Genomic DNA, 14,455 nt, shown 5'->3' with positions numbered 1-14,455 from the left:
CTCCATCTTATTTAATCACATGTCAGAAGAAACAACAAACTCAAAATTGCGTTTCACCCCGTTAATACCTTTCTATCATTTAAATAACACATTAGTTTTCTAATTGAAAAACTTATTAATGCATGTAATCCGCTTAGAATGCGTTGCAGAGTCTTATAAAAGTGTGTTATGCGCGTCGAGCATTATCTGTAACAGTGAATGCAAAAGTGTGCTTGTAAAAGAAACTTCTTTGCAGAATGTAATATCTGGATTTAGCCGTAATTACATGATTTCTGAAATTCAGGCATCGTCGATATAAGACTGCTTGAGACAAGCTGTGCTAAGTCTAAATGCTTGATTTTAAAAATAAAACTACCCTCATTATCAGTGCTATTTAGAAGAGTTCAATATTCATTACACATACATGCCTGTGACAATTTGTTGTGCGTCCACAGGAAGGTACAAACGATTTGACGTCTGTGTTTTTGGATGAATTTAGATTTTCTTTGATGGCTTACCTTCTGTCTGCTCTCGTTGCCCCGTGCTCCTCTTGTATTTCACTGTTTTCTTAAGATATTATTGATTGAGGACGAACGCCCCCATGTCACTCGCCAAGCGACTCTCTCGAACTGTTGCTCAGTAACGGTGCGGCCAGCTGCGTATTGTTTGAACTTCAAGTCACGATTTGTTGTTTACTCTTAGAAACGTGGAAAATAATCGCCACACAATTAAAGGAGCTATTCGGTGAAAATAGCAAGCGTAACTAGCTGAGGCACCAGGGTAGAAGCCATAGGACCCCCAAGGATAAAGAAGACGAGGAAAATGAAGATAAAAAAAGAGGAAGAGCTAAAATTGAACGGAAAAATGGAAAAATTAGTAAACTCTTTCATAAATTCTTTCGCTGTGTTAAAATAATCAGAGATGGTTCTAGAAATGCTTTAGTGGTAAACATATGAGAATCATTTCCCTCCTTTACCAATCCAGCGTTCAGTCTGCATTAGGACGCAAAGATCAGTTAAGCTGAATAGAAAGAAAGGACTGAGATACGAGTAAATGCTGCGATCTATCTTATGACGTAGCATCTGTCATGAGTGACGTATAGAACGGGGTACAGAAAAGAATCAATTCACAATTTAAACTAGCTTCTTAAATATACGAGTACGTAGATGCTAACGAAGGAACAGCCCAATACTACGCAACAGCTGGTAACACCTTCAGTTGTTTGGCACTCTGTGGTGATAGAATTCAAAAAGATTGGCCTTTGAGTACTCCCAAGGTAACGCTAAAACTCAGAGCGTTGGGCTAACAGATACGGCCCAATCTAGGCACTTAAAGAGAGATTCAGTGATGTTGAAAGTTTCCTGGCAGCGTGCTTGACCGGGATTCGAACCTGGGGCCAAATGCTTGGCGGCCTTTTTTTTTACCAGCCGAACTCTCCAAGCACAACACAAGGCCCGTCCTTACAGCTTCCCTTCCACCAATGTCTTATCTGCTGTCTTTCAAACTTCACAGAAGGTTTACACACTTTGCAGGACTGGCGCTCTTGGAAGAAAGAATACTGCAGAGACAAGAGTTAACCCCAGCCTAGGGAATTATTTCCCGAACAAGTTTTCACTCTGCAGCGGGGTGTGCGCTAAAATGAAACTTCACTGAAAGATTAAAACTTGTGCCAGTTCGGATTCCAACCTGGCACGTTTACTTTTCCCAGGTTAGAGTCCCGGCCCGGCACACAATTTTAATGTGTCAGGAAAGTTTCATATCAGCAAACACTCCGCTGCAGAGTAAAAATTCATTGTACATGCACTGAAGTTTTTAGGGACCTGACAAACACATTTCTTATCAGGAAGAAATCCATCAAACGAAATGGAGCATTGACTTTAAAAATGTAAGTGAATCCTACCGCTTTTTTGTTCGGATTAAAGTACTAGAAAAACTTAATATAGTACGTAATCACAGTAATCAACATGATTATAAGTTATATAATTTTAGCATGACCTCTCTTCCTACTCCTCCTTCCCCTCCCCCAATCAGCCTCACTCCATTTCCTCTTCCCCCTCTCCTGCCTACCTCCAATATATACATATTTAAAACACTGACCGCAATTGCAATATACAGTCTCTGGTATGTGGGTCTGAGTAGACAAGACTGGTTGCAGACGCAACTACTTAGGTAAATTTTATGTTTATGTACAACTCTTGTCTTTTATACTTATCATAAGATATTAGATGGTACATATTTATTTTTTACTTTGTTTTAGATCTGATGTCAACGAGAGTGATCGAAAAATGTAATTTATTTTTAAAATGTGAACTTTGATGGAACAATAAATAAGAATTAACTTAAATAGTAAGTAAGGTTTCAAAATCGAAGTATGGACGTTACAGCTGCATATAACCTCTTACGAACATCTGCTATCAGAAAGGATCATTCGATGAACTGCTTGACGAAACTTTCAACAGCTGTCACAGTGTCAATCCTCAAACAACCGAAAAAAAACACATATACAGGCTAGCGGAGCGGTTAACTAAGCTTAAAATGCCATTTATTAACCAAGTGACTGACAACATTTATTCGCTTCTCGACACTTGGCTTTACGTAAAGAACCAAGTCATAGACACTTACGCCGCAATACAACCTGTTTTCATATCTACCGCCTGTGACGAAAATCTTAAAAATGAAGCACTTAAGTTATCCAATTACCTCTACTCATGACATTTATTGTCTGTTTCCAGCACAGCTGATGACGATACGAACTTAATCGAAGCTACCCAGTGCACAAGACTGGATACAAACCCGATAATCAGTTACCGTGATGTACACACAACCTTGCTGATGTATCTAACGGAAGGCGCGACTGATCCAAAAGCTGAGCGTTTCACTTCCAAGCTGAAACTGTTTTAAAATAGACATACGTTCTGCAGTGAGGCAGGAACGGTTACCTAGTCTGGCAACACCATCAGTAGGAGTCGGACAGCGCGTAAGGTCACTAATTGTTCGACTGGCGAGCGAGCGCAACACAACTGTTGACATACTTGCAGAACCTGAAGCAAGACGCCGTACACTTCATAAGAATTTACCTGGAAAACTCCGGCACCGACATTTCAGCGCAGAAATCACAAATATTTTCCAGTCAGCTACATATCTATTACGCAGAGGTCAGACAAATAAAATTACCGTAAAACAATGTCTCGCGCAGAAGCATAACATCAGTCATTCTGGCAACTTTACACATGAGCGTGAAAGAGGAGCGGACTTAACAAGTAATGAGTGGCTCAGTCGACAGTGTCCGATGTCGCACATTTTCCAGTGATTCGCGGGGTGTAGATGAAGTTGTCGTAGGATCCGTCGAAAATAAAAGAACCCTGCAATGTTCCGCACTTGCTAAACAGGAGCAGAAATTGGACAATGTCCCAATTATCTTTTCCCCCCTTTCTCTGTCCCTCCCTCCTCCACCTCTCATTGTCCATCATGTCATCCTCCCTGCCCCCCCCCCCCCCCCCCCCCACCCTCTCTGTCCATCTACTTCTCCCCCTTTCTCTAATCTTACTGCGTCAATGCCTTCAGTCTGCCTAACTCACACAAACTGTCTTAACTCCTCGAAGGCGCTCCCAATTTGAGCCGACCTCTCTCCAGCACTCAATGGTGGAGGAGCGGTCCAGAGGCGTTGCACAACCGTCTGGTCTGTACAACCAGAGCGCGTTTCACGCTATAATGCCAGCAAGCACGCTCGCTTTCTCTGCGATATTGCCTTCGCTTCAGACCTAGATTCCCCGCTGTTCTCCTTTCCGCTTCATACCGATACCCGGCGTTGCTATTGAACTGTGGTAGTCTGCCACAACGGGGTAAACGCCGAAGAAATCGACCAGGATGGACCAGAACAGCGACGCGAAAGTCTATGGAAAAGAGAAACCTAGCCCACGATCTTCGTATATGGTTATCTAGGAGTTGTGGGCATAAATAAGAAACGGAATAACAATTAAAACAAGAAAATTTTAGTAATAAAAATTTCGAGTCAGCAGGTTCACTGAACTAGCATTCAGTAGGAGAGATGTTTAAAACTACGTCCAGGAATACCTAAAATGCAAAAACTGTGATGATTTCGTTAAAAAAAGATCCAGTCAATTTACTTTCCCGTCCTCGGACAAACGTCGTCAATGGGACGTTAAATTCTAATCTTTCTCCCTTTTTATACATAAAAATACTGTCAATGGATAAAATGAGTTTGAAAAAAGAGATTACTTTCCTGAGGAAAGTTTGTTTATGCTCCTACGCTCCCTTGGTTTAGATTTGAGGCACTTGCCGCAATTGGAGCTAGTGTTATTGAAAGTTTGTATGAAAAGAGAAAAAAATTTATGGTTATGAAGTCATCATACAAAAACTATCCCTTTGTACCAAGGCTCTGAAATGAGACTCTTCGTATTTATTATGCATGTGGACGATTTATTCAGTCATTCCTCTTATCGCTTCAAATACTGATACATCCTGAAGAGAGTATCGTCATCAGAGGTAATAATGAGTTAAAATGTTGCCGTCCTTATAAATGATTTCGTGAATAGTAAAATAGTGAAAATTCTAGCTACTCCTAAGACAATTATTAAGATTAGTAAACAGTAATTTGTGGTAAGGCCTTATGGGACCAAACTGCTGTGGTCATCGGTCCCTAAGCTTACCCACTACTTAATCTAACTAACACTAAAGGCAACACACACACCCATGCCCGAGGGAGGACTCGAACCTCCGACGGGGGGGGGGGGGGGGGGGGGGGGGGGGGCATGACCATGACAAGGCGCCTCGGCCGGCGCGGCTAAACAGTGATAGGTAACGGCGAATCAGAAAATACGCTACCTCGTTTCAAAATTCTAGCTACTTCTGAGACAATTATTAAGATGTAAGTTCGACATAAGAAGCTTTATATCATGTGAAAAGTACTGTTCAGAATAACACTAATGTCCTCTGACGTTAGTGTCACACATTACTGTCAGTCAGTTCATGAGCCCACGCGAATAGTAAACGGTTGTGAAAACACACTTGTCCTCTTTTGAATTAATAACGAGCATCAAAACAGATTCAGGGATTAGTGAACACAGAGTTGTCGTAGCGAGATTGAATATTGATATCCCCAAATCCCCGAAAAATATACCTATTCAAAAAATCAGATAAAAATTCATTTGACGGCTTCCTAAGAGACAGTCTCCACTCATCCCAAATTTATACTACAAGTGTAGACCAGATGTGGCTTAAATTCTAGAAATAGTATCGGCAGCAATTGAGAGATTTATACCAAATAGCCTGCCGGAGTGGCCGTGCGGTTCTAGGCGCTACAGTCTGGAGCCGAGCAACCGCTACGGTCGCAGGTTCGAATCCTGCCTCGGGCATGGATGTATGTGATGTCCTTAGGTTAGTTAGGTTTAATTAGTTCTAAGTTCTAGGCGACTGATGACCTCAGAAGTTAAGTCGCATAGTGCTCAGAGCCATTTTTTTATACCAAATACATTAACAACCGACGGAGCTGGACCTCCTTGTTATACAAAACGGGTTGGAACACTGTTGCAGAAACAACGAAACAAACACGCCAAATTTAAACAGACGCAAAATCCCCAAGGTAGGCGATCTTTTATAGAAGCTCGAAATTTAGCGCCGGCTTCAATACGAGATGCCTATAAAAGTTTTCCAACGAAACGTTTTCTCGAAACCTGGCAGAAAATCCAAAAGAGATTCCGGTCGTATGCGAAGTATGTTAGCGGCAAAAAACAATCAATGCCTTCTCTGCGCAATAGCAATGGGGATACCATCGAAGATAGTGCTGCCAAAGGAGAGTTATTAAACGCAGCCTTCCGAAATGCCTTCACAAAAGAAGACGAAGTAAATATTCCAGAATCAGAATCGAGAACAGCTGCCAACAGGAGTAACGTAGAATCCTCGGAGTAGTGAAGCAACGTAAATCACTTAACAAAAGCAAGTCTTCTGGTCCAGACTGTATACCAATTAGTTTCCTTTCGGAGTATGGCTCTGAGCACCATGTGACTTAACTTCTGAGGTCATCAGTCGCCTAGAACTTAGAACTAATTAATCCTAACTAACTTAAGGACATCACACACATCCATGCCCGAGGCAAGATTCGAACCTGCGACCGTAGCGGTCGCCCGGCTCCAGACTGTAGCGCCTAGAACCGCACGGCCACTCGGGCCGGCTTTCGGAGTATGCTGATGCATTAGCTCTCTACTTAACAATCATATACAGCCGTTCGCGCGACGGAAGATCCGCACCCAAAGACTGGAAAGTTGCACAGGTCATACCAGTATTGAAGAAAGTAGTAGGAGTAATCCACTAAATTACAGGCGCATATCGATATGCAGCAGGATTTTTAGAACATATATTGTGTTCGAACATTATGAATTATCTCGAAGAAAGCGGTCTATCGACACACAGTCAGCATCGTTCCTGTGAAACACAACTAGCTCTTTATTCACATGAAGTGTTGAGTGCAACTGACAAGGGATTTCAGATCGATTCCGTATTTCTGGATTTCCGGAAGGCTTTTGACACTCTGCCACACAAGCTGCTCTTAGTGAAATTGCGCGCTTATGGAATATCGTCTCAGTTATGTGACTGGATTCGTGATTTCCTGTCAGAGAGGTCACAGTTCGTAGTAATTGTCGGAAAGTCACCGAGTAAAACAAACGCGATTTTTGGCGTCCCCCAAAGTAGTGTTATAGGCCCTTTGCTGTTCCTTATCTACATAAACGATTTTGGTGACAATCTGAGCACCCGTCTTCGATTGTTTGCAGATGACGCTGTCGTTTATCGACTAATAAACATCCCCACAACATGACCGACAGTGGCGTTGCACACTGACTTTTCATACGTTCTCCACAACGTCGACGAAAAAACATTCGATCCGTGAATAGTAATGTGGAGCATTGCTGCACGCTCCAGTTTTAATGTTGCTGTGCCCATTGCAATCGTTTTACCTTATTTTGTTTCAGCGATAAAGGTTTTTTGACCACTCTGCAGTCCTTTTTAACTTGTTCACGAAAATGGCGTTGCGCTGTTCAGACAGAGATTGGAGCAGCTCGCGTTTTACTTACTTCCTCGCGAAGGGAGAACCGATAGAGGTACTCAAGGTACCCTCCGCCACACACCGTCAGGTGGCTTGCGGAGTAAGGATGTAGATGTAGAATTTCAGGTGCAGTAAAAGTCCTCTGCTGTTTATAATGTACGCATATGAACTCGTCTTCCCTGTATTACGTTACGCGCGGTCTCCCAGATCGCAAACACTTTGCTTTGGCACCAGTTTACTTGAATTCCTGCAACTGTAGACTGAGCTACGTCAACTTGTGTTGCTATTGCCCTACTAGAATAGCCTCTCCGTTCCAGAGCTACAAATACAACACGTTTTTCAATTCCAGTCTCCTCCTTCAGTTCCATTATGAGGTGATATTAGTTACGCAAACACACTGCTAGATGCACACAATGTACCGTATTGTAAACTAATGGGAACTGGTTGCTACACACTCTGCTGAAGGAACGAGACCTATATCAATATAATCGTCTTAGGTAAAGGCACATCAGTGTTGTGGATACTTATTAGCGCCCCAATATGCGAACAACCAGTCAAATACACAACAGAGGCGCTTAATCCTCAAATGTTTATACACGCTTTATTAGCAGAAAGGGGATATGATAGAATGTTGAAAGCGAAATCCCTGTTTTAACCCCAAAGCCATAGTTGTGACAGGTGAACTAAAACTTTTGACCGGTAGTGTACAAAAGTAGTAATACAGTGCCTATAGTAATTACATGTAAAGTGAACAGACATTTACTTGCAACAAGTACTTGGCTTCATTTGTTTTGGTGTAGTTGTGGATAACGACGGGTTGGCGAAGCAGCAGCTTCACTGTTTACGGTCCTCCGACAAGTCCAGGTGTTCAGAACAAAGAGACGGCTGCAGCAGGCAGGCCTCGGCGTGTTTCCCCGGACGAGGCGGTGTCGGCTGGCCTAACGGGACGGGACGGGATGGGCAGCAGCTGGCGAGCGATCACTGAGGGACAAAGCGGCCATGGCCAGCCGCGACCAACCTAGCCCGAAAACCGACAAAAGTGTCTCTGGAGCGAGCATCTCATGCTGCACTTATCAGCAGCAGAGTATTCAAACTCTCGTGGATAGTGGGGCAGGGTACATATATCAGTTCGACACGATGGTCCCTGGTCTGGAAACGAATGCATCAAAAGCTACAAGGTGACACTTGTTTTAGGATAAATTCACCATCAGAACCTATGAAACGTTGTTTGTACGACGTGATAAACTGCATCACTATCTACATAGTTACTTTTTTGTTTTCGTATCAGAAACTTACGTATTACGCACAGTTATACACTGAGATGACAAAAATCATGGGATATCTCACAACATCGTGCCAGACCTCATTTTGCCCGGCGTAGTGTAGCAGCAACAAGTCGTTGGAAGTTCCCTGCAGAAATATTGATGCCTCTACAGGCGTCCATGATTGTGAAAGTGTTGTCTATGCTGGATTTTGTGCACGAACTGACCGCTCGATTATGTCCCACCTCGGGTGATCTGGGTGGCCAAATCATTCGCTTATATTGTCCAGAATGTTCCTCAAACCAGCCAGGAACAATGGTGGCTCGGTGAAAAGGTGCATTGTTCAAAAAATGGTTCAAAAGGCTCTGAGCACTATGGGACTTAACTTCTGAGGTCATCAGTCCCCTAGAACTTAGAACTACTTAAACCTAACTAAGCTAAGGACATCACACACATCCATGCCCGAGGCAGGATTCGAACCTGCGCACGTAGCGGTCGCGCGGTTCCAGACTGTAGCGCCTACAGCCGCTCGGCCACCTTGGCCGGCGAAAAAGTGCACTGTCATCCACAAGAATTCCATCATTGTTTCGGTACATCTTCACAAGGATTTAAAGTCGCTTAGTCTTGTACAAAAAGGTGTGCATTATTCAGGAACACATTTTCAATAACTTGCCAGCAGCCATAAAGAGCTTAACAACCAATGAAATTCTGTTTAAGAGAATCCTAAAGGATTTATTGGTGGCCAACTCCTTCTACTCCATTGATGAATTTCTCAGTAGAACCAACTGATTTGGGTGTGTGTGTATATATATAAGTACAATATAACTTCCGCACAATTTCAGTACAGTAATGTGTTCATTGTAAATAAGTATTATAGTAGTTGCATTACACGTTTATTACCTTATAAATAAATAAAAATCTTTTTTATTTTAAATTCAGTGCATTAGTATTTGTAAAATGATTCTTTCATATAGTGTTCATTAAAAATGACAATCATTCCACTTGGACCTGTGGAATGGTACATTAGCTTATTTGTTTGAGCTGTAAATATTTGTCATCCTGGAGGACCTCCTCACTACGGATCAATTCGAATGAAAGTAAATCTAATCAAGTCCATGAATGACTGAAAATGGGCTACATGTAACCGAATATAGCTATTTCCAGTTAATGATCGGTTCAGTTTGATCAGAGGACCCAGTCCATTCCATGTAAACAAAGCCCAGATCACTATGGAGGCCCGTCAGATTGCACAATACCTGGTTGACGAATTGGGTCCACGGCCTCATAGGGTCTGTGCCACGCTCGCACACTACCATCAACTGTTACTAACTGAAATCGGAATTTCGTCTGACCAGATCGCGGTTTTCCAGTCGCCTGGGATCCAACCGATATGTTCTCTAGCCCAGGACAAGTGCTGCAGTGCGATGTGCTGCTAGCAAAGGCACTCGCGTCGGTCGTCTGCTACCATAGTACATTAACACCAGATTTTGCCGCACTGACCTATGACATACGTCCCACATTGATTTCTGCAGTGTTGCTTACCTGTTAGCAGTGACAACACTACACAAACTCCCTCGGTCGCCGCCTTCGGGCGTTGCGTTTTCCGTAGAGAGAGGTGATGCCTGAAATTTGGTGTTTACAGCACACTCTTGACAATGTGGATCTCGGAATATTGAATTCGCTAACGATTTCCGAAAACTAATGTCCCATGCGTCTAGTTCAAACTACTATTGCACGTTAAAAGTCCGTTAATCCCCTTAGCGCGGCCGTAACCACGTTGGACATCTTTTGAGATGAATTCCCTCAGTAAAAGTATCAGCTCCTCGAATGCACTGCCCTTTTATAACTTACGTACACGATACAACCGCCATCTGTATATGTGCAGATCGCTATCTCATGACTTGTCACCTTCGTGTATTGTTTTTGCCCAAAACTTGGCCACTGCCAATGCATTTTCTATTCCTTGGTGAAATTCATTCCCTTTGCAGGATTCTAAACACAGCCAGCATTTATGTTTATGATGAACAGTCTGTTTTTCTCCACACTGACACTGAATATCATTGTGATCAATGTAGCTGCATCTTGCCAAATTAACCTTTGATCAGCCAACTCCAGATCTCAATCTATTCACGGACGATTCCAACCCGACCATACTATCTTTAATTTGCGACAGGGTTCGCTATCACTCAAATATAAGGTACACACTTTAATGACTGAGGGCTTTGGTTTACGTTTGTTTGCGTTGTAGTATCTGGAAAGTTGTTTCAGGACAGTCGTAAGAGCATTCTTCACTCGTGCATATATTGAGCAGAATTGCAGCCTGTACACTTCCCTGTAGAAGGCCGTTTTTCTGTAGTCTCCATTCGCTATGCTGCTGTGAGAAGTCGTCGAAGAACCTGCGGTTCTGCAGAAGAGTAGCGATGAGCCGACATAGACTAAAATCCTTGACTAATAGCAGCTGGTGACTGATACTGTCATACACTGCTGATAACTCGACAAATACCACTCCTGTCACCTTAAGAGCTTCAAATCCATCTTTTGTAAACTGCGAGAGATATAACAACTGTCAGTACAACTTTTGCCAAATCGAAATCCAGATTTCTGAGGTATAATTAAGGGATCAGTTGCAGGTAATTGAAGATTTGAAATCAGTTTTTCCAGCAGTTCGTAAAAGTGACATAGTAGTGTGACTGGTCTATAATTCTTCGGATTATTCCCTTCGTTGTCAGATTTCAGTATATCTCTGGGATTCTTCTCCTGCTCACACAGTTGTTGAAAATTCGGAGAAACCATTTCTTTGTTGTTAAGCCACTGAATAAATTGCAAAAAGGTGGGAATTAAAGGAGATGGGACGTGGACAAACTGACTAAACCAGAGGTTGTACAGAGTTTCAGGGAGAGCATAAGGGAACAATTAACAGGAATGGGGGAAAGAAATACAGTAGAAGAAGAATGGGTAGCTCTGAGGGATGAAGTAGTGAAGGCAGCAGAGGACCAAGTAGGTAAAAAGACGAGGGCTAGTAGAAATCCTTGGGTAACAGAATAAATATTGAATTTAATGGATTAAAGAAGAAAATATAAAAATGCAATAAATGAAGCAGGCAAAACGAATACAAACGTCTCAAAAATGAGATCGACATGAAGTGCAAAATGGCTAAGCAGGCATGGCTAGAGAACAAATGTAAGGATGTAGAGGCTTATCTCACTAGGGATAAGATAGATACTGCCTACAGGAAAATTAAAGAGACCTTTGGAGAAAAGAGAGCCACTTGTATGAATATGAAGAGCTCAGGTGGAAACCCAGTTCTAAGCAAAGAAGGGAAAGCAGAAAGGTGGAAGGAGTATATAGAGGGCCTACACAAGGGCAATGTACTTGAGGACAATATTATGGAAATGGAAGAGGATGTAGATGAAGATGAAATGGGAGATATGATACTGCGTGAAGAGTTTGACAGAGCACTGAAAGACTTGAGTCGAAACAAGGCCCCGGGAGAAGACAACATTCCATTAGGACTACTGACGGCCTTGGGAGAGCCAGTCCTGACAAAACTCTACCACCAGGTGAGCAAGATGTTCGAGGCAGGCGAAATACCCTCAGATTTCAAGAAGAATATAATAATTTCAATCCCAAAGAAAGCAGGTGTTGACAGATGTGAAAATTACCGAACTATCAGTTTAATAAGTCACAGCTGCAAAATACTAACGCGAATTCTGTACAGACAAATGGAAAAACTGGTAGAAGCCGACCTCGGGGAAGATCAGTTTGGATTCCGTAAAAATGTTGGAACACGTGAGGCAATACTGACCTTACGACTTATCTTAGAAGAAAGGTCCAGGAAAAGCAAAACTATGTTTCTAGCATTTGTAGACTTAGAGAAAGCTTTTGACAATGTTGACTGGACTACTCTCTTTCAAATTCTAAAGGTGGCAGGGGTAAAATACAGGGAGCGAAAGACTATTTACAATTTGTACAGAAACCAGATGGCAGTTATAAGAGTCGAGGGGCATGAAAGGGAAGCAGTGGTTGGGAAGGGAGTGAGACAGGGTTGTAGTCTCTCCCCGATGTTATTCAATCTGTATATTGAGCAAGCAGTGAAGGAAACAAAAGAAAAATTCGGATTAGGTATTAAAATCGATGGAGAAAAAATAAAAACTTTGAGGTTCGCCGATGACATTTTAATTCTGTCACAGACAGCAAAGGACTTGGAAGATCAGTTGAACGGAATGGACAGTGTCTTGAAAGGAGGGTGTAAGATGAACATCAACAAAAGCAAAACGAGGATAATGGAATGTAGTCGAATTAAGTCGGGTGATGCTGAGGAAATGAGACACTTAAAGTAGTAAAGGAGTTTTGCTATTTGGGGAGCAAAATAACTGATGATGGTCGAAGTAGAGAGGATATAAAATGTTAACTGGCAATGGCGAGGAAAGCGTTTCTGAGGAAGAGAAATTTGTTAACATCGAGTATGGATTCAAGTGTCAGGAAGTCGTTTCTGAAAGTATTTGTATGGAGTGTAGCCATGTATAGAAGTGAAACATGGACGATAAATAGTTTGGACAAGAAGTGGATAGAAGCTTTCGAAATGTGGTGCTACAGAAGAATGTTGAAGATTAGGTGGGTAGATCACGTAACTAATGAGGAGGTATTGAATAGGATTGGGGAGAAGAGAAGTTTGTGGCACAACTTGACCAGAAGAAGGGATCGGTTGGTAGGACATGCTTTGAGGCATCAAGGGATCACAAATTTAGCATTGGAGGGCAGCGTGGAGGGTAAAAATCGTAGAGGGAGACCAAGAGATGAATACACTAAGCAGATTCAGAAGGATGTAGGTTGCAGTAGGTACTGGGAGATGAAGGAGCTTTCACAGGATAGAGTAGCATGGAGAGGTGCATCAAACCAGTTTCAGGACTGTAGACCACAACAACAACAAGTCAAAATGTTTCTTTTGCTTGGTTCGTATATCACTCAAGCCAGGTGATTTTCTATTATTGCTCTGTTTGATAGCCTTTTCTAATTCTTCCATGCTGAATGTTGTTGTGAAGTCACTATTATCCTCTTGCTCTTCTCTTTGCAGATCGTAGGACAGGCGAAATTGATCATCAAATAGTCGTACATCATGACGAATCACTTTCTGCACAGATTTTGCGATTGTATTAACCCCTCTTTTAACCATAATATACATTAGCTTCCTAGAACAAGTATCTGTGCCCAGCAACTGAAAATAAGCACAGGATCATGCGTGTATGAGAAAGATAGCAGACGCTATCCTCAAAATCTTTCACATCCATCTGTTGTAGAATCTTATAACATGTTGTGAGCTCCAACATAATGACGTACCTCGAGCAGAATGACCACCTCCAGACCAACTAGCATGGATTCTGAAAACGTGGATCATCTGAAACTCACCCTACACTTTTCCCAGATGACACCTTGAAAGCCATGGTTCAAGGCAGTCAGGTAGATACAGTATTTCTTGATTTCCGAAAAGCCCTTCACTCAGTATCTCATTACTGAAAGAGCGATGGTACGGGTCTATCAAACGAAATTTTTGAGTGGGTTAAGGATCTTGGTAGGAAAGGCGCAGCATGCTATCTTGAATGAAGAATCGTCGAGAGTGTGGAGTAACTTTCGATTTGCCCCTTGGAAGTGTGTTGCGACCCTTCCTGTTCATGTTGTTTATTAATAACGTGACAGACAACATTAATAATAAACTAAGCATTTTCGTAGACAGTGCAGTTATCTATAAAGAAGAATATTGTCTGAAGAAAAGCTGCATAAATATTCAATATTGGTAAGCTTGCAAATTCGTGCAAAGATTGACATCTCGCTTTTAAGTGTTCTCTTGAGAGATATTGTGCCAAATTCTGTCCAACTGGCACGTTAGATCGTCAAAATCTGGAGCTGACTGGAGGGCCCTGCCCATATTGCTCCAAACGTTCTCAAATGGGGAGAGATCCGGCAAACTTGACGACCAAGGAAGGGTTTTCAAGCACGAAAACAAGCAGTACAAACCCTCGCCGTGTGCTGGCGGGTACTGTCTTTCTGAAATGTGAACCCATGATGGCTTGCCATGAATGGCAACAAAACGGAGCGTAGAATATTGTCGACGTACCGTTGTGCTCTAATTGTGCCGAGGATACAGTCCAAGGGGTTC

This window comes from Schistocerca gregaria, chromosome 3, assembly GCF_023897955.1.
Source record: "Schistocerca gregaria isolate iqSchGreg1 chromosome 3, iqSchGreg1.2, whole genome shotgun sequence".
In the NCBI taxonomy this organism is placed as follows: domain Eukaryota; kingdom Metazoa; phylum Arthropoda; class Insecta; order Orthoptera; family Acrididae; genus Schistocerca; species Schistocerca gregaria.
Note: the sequence above shows the minus strand (reverse complement) of the source record.